The sequence below is a fragment of the Tachysurus vachellii genome, chromosome 9, assembly GCF_030014155.1.
Source record: "Tachysurus vachellii isolate PV-2020 chromosome 9, HZAU_Pvac_v1, whole genome shotgun sequence".
Lineage (NCBI taxonomy): Eukaryota > Metazoa > Chordata > Actinopteri > Siluriformes > Bagridae > Tachysurus > Tachysurus vachellii.
Window position 1 is genome coordinate 25504568 of NC_083468.1, and position 6000 is coordinate 25510567.

Genomic DNA, 6000 nt, shown 5'->3' on the forward strand with positions numbered 1-6000 from the left:
TATTGATTGCTGTGACTCACACAAACGAGTTACAGAAAGAGGGTTGAAGGACTGAAGACACAATGTCACATTCTTTTCCAACTGGCATGTGTTCTAGGCACTTTAAGTTCAGGCCCTACTATTGGATTGAAAGGGACATTTAGCATAATAAGGCTACCATAATCGATAAACAGATAAAAAGGTAATATACATTATAAACTGAATAGGAAACCATGTGGGATGTGGCCAAAACACAGCAAATGAATAAAAAACAATTAATATATACTACAATGTAGATGCTGAAAGATCAGCCCTGGTTCAGCACACTATATTTGTAGACAGCCAGGAAGCATGTGCAGGCTAGGTGGGGAGAAAAACTCCTGCAGCCAATCACAGTGTGCTGAAAACCATGTACCCTCACCATGGAGAGCAGAGAGCAGCATAGTGACCAAGGAGCTGGCCAAAGAATCAACTTGGTATCCAGTTAGCTCATAGATAGGAAGAAATTACTTTTCTCCACTGCCCTGCTTCTTTCCAGTGCTTCCAATGAAGCCCAGTGCTCCCTGACTAAGATGAGCCGGGTCTGAGGAGGAGTGGCTCTCATCCTCTTCCCTATCTGTCAGAGAAAGCCCAATTGGCCTACTATCCTCTCAATACAGAGGAAGAAGTGGACTACAAGATGCTAAGACATGAAATCCATGTACAAACCTGTGGTCCCAAATTGACCCACCGAGACAGAAATGTCAGTGCCACCCAAAGCCAATAAGCCCTGGCTAGCCAGCTGTATGCTACATGCCACCACTATGCAAAAAGCTACAACCGTCACCGTAGAGGTAAATGGCCAACCCTTTCAGACTCTGGTGGCATGGTACTCATTTAGCACGGTAACGCTGGCCTGACCATTACTCGTAGGCCACACAGCAATGCTGGCAGGGACCGTTTTGGTTTTATGTGTTCAAGTCAAGTCAAGAAGCTTATATTGTCATTTCAACCATATATAGCTGATGTAATACACAGTGAAATGAAACAATGTTTCTCCAGGACCATAGTGCAACATAAAACAAAAACATAAAACAACATAGAGTTAAGGACTTAAGTCCTAGCCACATAAAGTGTAACCTTGTGCAACAGTGCGAGACAAGGACAGTGCAATATAAAACACTACAAGACAAAATACATAAAGAACACAAAATAGCACTGTCCAGTGTGCATACTGTATTGCAAAGTACATCATGCAACAATTGTAAATGTACAACTTATGTAGTAGCAACAGTTAAATGAGTTATTGAAATCTGGTGTGTAAAACAGCAATTGAGTGAGTGATTGATTTGTACAGTCCAGTGTAGTTCACAAGGTTGGGTGTGAGTGTGTGTTTGGTATAGGTCAGTTCTGTTTGTTGAGAAGCTTGATCGCTTGAGGGAAGAAACTATTGCACAGTCTGGTTGTGAGGTCCCAAATGCTACAGTACCTTATTCCAGATGGAGTAAAGAGTGTGTGTGAGGGGTCATCCACAATGCTGTTGGCTTTGCAGATGCAGCCTGTTTTATCAATGTCCATGATAGAGGGAAGAGAGATTTCGATGATCTTCTCAGCTGTCCTCATTATCCACTGCGGGGTCTTGCAAATTGAGATGGTGTAGTTCCAAATCAGCCAGTGATGCAGCTGCTCAGGATGCTCTCATTGGTCCCGCTACAGAATGCGATGAGTACGGGGGATGGTAGTTTGGCTTTCCTCAGTCTTTGTAGGGAGTAGAGGTGCTAATAAACCTGATGTTGATTGACCAGGAACTTGGTGATCTTGATGTTCACTATGGAAGATCTGTCAATGTTCAGTGGAGAGTTCAACTGAAGTTAACAACCATCTCTTTAGTTTTGTAAACATTCAGCAGTTAGCTGTTTCACCTCCTCTCTGTATGCTGACTTGTCGTTCTTGCTGATGAGACCCATCACGGTTGTGTCATCAGCAAACTTGACTATGCGGTTTGAGATGTGCATTGCTAGTGTCTTGAGTCAGCAGAGTGAACAGAAGTAGACTGAGCACATTGTTCATTGTTGTGGTGCTGGAGATGATGTTCCTAATCCGGACTGACTGCCAAAATCAGTCCCAGGGTCACGAGTTACTTTGTCATTGTCGACTACTCCACATGGTACCCCAAGGCGGTCCCCACTTCGGAAAGCCACCTCCTGTAACATTGTTTGAGAGCTACTGCTCTTGTTCAGCAGAGTGGAAATATCAAAAGACCTCTTGACTGACCAAGGTACACCTTTTGTGTCCCATCTTATGGTTGATCTGTGTCGTCTGTTGAAGCCAAAACACATGAAGACATCCGCCTACCACCCCTAGATGGATCAAAGGCTTCAACCAAATGCTGAAGAGCATGTATTTGACAAAGTGCTGCTCCCTGTACCCAATGATACCTGTAAGGTTTTGTCAAAATGGCAATTATTTCAAATTAACCTGCTCAAAAACATGGATGGAGCCTTTGCCTGTTTTGTCTTCATTTGCCATATCCACCAAAGATCCCATACAGCACACCTTGATTCAGAGAGGGGCTGATCTCACTCTGTCCTAGCAAAAAGACTTGACAGAGGTGGTGGACCACTTTGTGGACATTTTCTCCTTGACCCCTATGCCTCATCCACCTGGTCCACCATGAGATCCACCTGTGGTATATTTCATGCCATTTCAGTCACATCTCCAATCAACCTTGTTATCATTGTTGTCTACTGCCCTCCTGGTCCCCTAGGAGACTTCCTGGAAGAAATGGACACACTGCTTAGTGCTTTCCCTTCCGATATCTCCCCTCTGACAGTGCTTGGTGATTTCAACCTCCCCTCTGACAAGCTTCAATCTTCTTCCCTCCTGACTCTTCTCGACTCATTCACCCTAACACTGAACAGGAGGTAATGTCCTGGAGCTGGTTTTCACACGTCCTTCTCCAGCTACTGACGTGACTGCTACCCCACTACACATCTCCGATCATCACCTGGTATCCTTCACCATCACTCTCCCTATCCTACCAAAAACTACCTCTCACCCCCTCGCTCTTACCTGCTGCAACCTTCACTCTGTCTCCCCTTCTTCTGTTGCTTCTGACACTCTTTATTCTCTTCCTGATCCTGAGTCTTTTTCCTCACTACCCTTGTACTCAGCCACAGATACTTTCCTCTCATCTCTTTCCTCAACTATGGACTTTCTCTGCCCTCTGTCCACTAAACCCAAGAAAACTTCTTGTTCTGCTCCTTGGCTTTCAGATGTGTTGCGCAACAACTGAAGAGAGCTAAGATCATTGATCATTACCGTACACCCCTGGCCACGTTCTAGTCAGATGTGACTTCTGCCAAGACTTTTGCAAGGAAAGCTTGAAGCTTCAACACAAGACCCTCGGAAACTCCAGAACATCATCTCTTCTCTATTCAACTCCCCAGCTCCACCTTCTTCATCCTCCCTGACTGCAGAAGACTTCCTTCTTCCTTCTACCATGAGAAGATTGAGGAAATCTGCTGGACCTTCACTTTTGCCCCGACTGCACTTACATCTTACAGTATAGAATAGGAGTATCTCACACTCCTTCGTTGTTGCATTTCTCAACTGTAGCAGCAGAAGAGATTTTACAACTCATCCATTCTTGCAATCCTACCACCTGCCCATTGGATCCACTCCCTTCCACTATGCTCCAGACCGTCTCGCAAGACCTTCTGCCCTTCATTACCACTATCATCAATAGCATCTGGTTATGTACCAACTACTTTCAAGAGAGCAAGGGTTACTCCCATCCTAAAGAAACCTGCTCTGGATCCATCAGACATCAGTAACTACAGACCAGTATCACTTCTCTCATTTCTTTCAAAAATTATTGAGTGTATTGTCTATAATCAACTGTTTGTCTATCTCTCACAGAACAACCTCCAAGATCCCAACCAGTCTGGCTTTAAAGCAGCTCATTCCAAAGAGACAGCCCTTTTGGATGTCTCTGAGAAACTACATGCTGCTAGATCAGCCAAATTGTCATCCGTCCTTATCCTCCTTGACCTTTTAGCAGTGTTTGATATGGTCAACCACAAGACTCTCTTGTCCACCCTCAGGAGTCTTGGGATTTGTGGATCAGCTTGGGAATGGTTCGGTTCCTACCTGGAAGGACGCTCATATCAGGTAACATGGAGGGGAGTGACATCTGCTCCATGCAGACTCTCCACTGGCGTCCCACAGGGTCCTTTTCTTTTCTCCCTGTATACTCACTCTCTTGGTGAAGTTATTTGCTCACATGGGTTCTCTTACCACTGCTATGCTGATGATACACAACTTATCTTCTCTTTCCTACCCTCAGATACCACAGCTTCTGAGCGGACCTCAGCAAGTCTGGCAGAAATATCATCATGGATGACTGCTCATCAGTTAAAGCTCAATCCTAGAAAAACTGAACTGCTGTTCATCCCAGGTGATTCATCCCCAGGTCATGACCTTGCTATATCCCTGCACAATGACCTGGGCTCCCCTTCAGTCACAGTTCGCAACCATGGGGTAACCATGGCCAATAAACTGTCCTTTTCCTCTCATGTTGCTAATTTGACTCACTCATTTCGGTTTCTTCTCTACAACATTAGAAGTATTCGGCCATTTTTGTCCACACAGGCTGCTCAGGTACTCTTCAGGTTCAGTCTCTTTTCATTTCAAGACTGGATTACTGCAATGCACTGCTGGCAGGTCTACCTATGAACGCAATCTGTCCTCTGCAAATGATCCAAAATGCAGCTGCCCGGCTTGTTTTCAACCTGCCAAAGTTCTTGCATACCACCCCACTGCTGCGATCCCTCCATTGGCTTCCGGTAGCTACACACATCAGATTCAAAACACTGATGCTGGCCTACAAAGCCAAAAATGGACCAGCTCCGTCTTACCTTAAAGCCCTCATCACTCCTCGCACTGCACCCTACCAGCACTGCTCGACTGGTTCCACCATCTCTCAGGGTAAGAGGCATGTATACTACAAGACTCTTTTCTGTTCTGGCACCAAGGTGGTGGAATGAACTTCCCCTAGACGTCCAGACTGCTGAGTCACTGGCTATTTTCAAATGGTGGTTGAAGACCTGCTTATTCATGAAACACTTCAACTAGCACTTCTTTCCCTATCTTTTGCATTAAAAAAAACATTGAAACTTTTTTATTGTAACTTTAAACATTTTTTTACATTCATGGTATCTTAAGTATGCAACCTAGTGAACCAGCATTAATGTAACCAGTGAGAGAGATTTAAGCACTTATATATGTCGCTGTGGATAAGGGCATCTGCCAAATGCTGTAAATGTAAATCTTCCAGGGTTGTGGACTAGACCAATATGTATAGACAATAGACAATAACAAAGAAGTTGAGGACATCTTTGAGATCATTGTACTCCTGGGGATTTCTAATTTGGTTGTGAGGTTTGGGGCTTTCCATAGATGCTTGTCAGACAGGGGTGAGTAATGTCTTACTGCAGGCAATGGTTCAATTCAGAAGGGGGACCATTGAATGAGGGTTGTGATGGTAAAATTAGAGGGTTAAGATGGTTATAGAGAGAGAGGATGATGTAGAAAGTCAGTTCCTCTGTGTGAAATAATCCAGTTGTAAAGGTTACAGGGTGGTATAGTCCACAGCAAACTACACAGCAGTAACATGGAGTGGGGTAGTACATGCAGTCATGGGCAGCCAGAGCTTGTCAACAAGATGGTGGTCAATGAAGTTCACTGGTGCTCAGGAGTCCACTATGGCTAAGAAAGAACGAACTTCATGCACAAGAACTGTGAACCTGGTTGTTGCCCAGTTGTATGGGTTTAGTGGATCCCTCCCTGGCTGGGGTAGATTCCTGTACATGCTGTTCTTGCAATACAGTTTGGAGGATTGTTTTGATCCACTGCTTTGGGCAGCTAGGGTCTGGAACATAACCTAATTAGCAGGAAAATCAGAGCCCTGAAGCAATCGGAGGAGCTGCACTAAGATGCCCCATCCCCGTCCTGGGTACTCCACTTGGTTAAGCTTTTCAG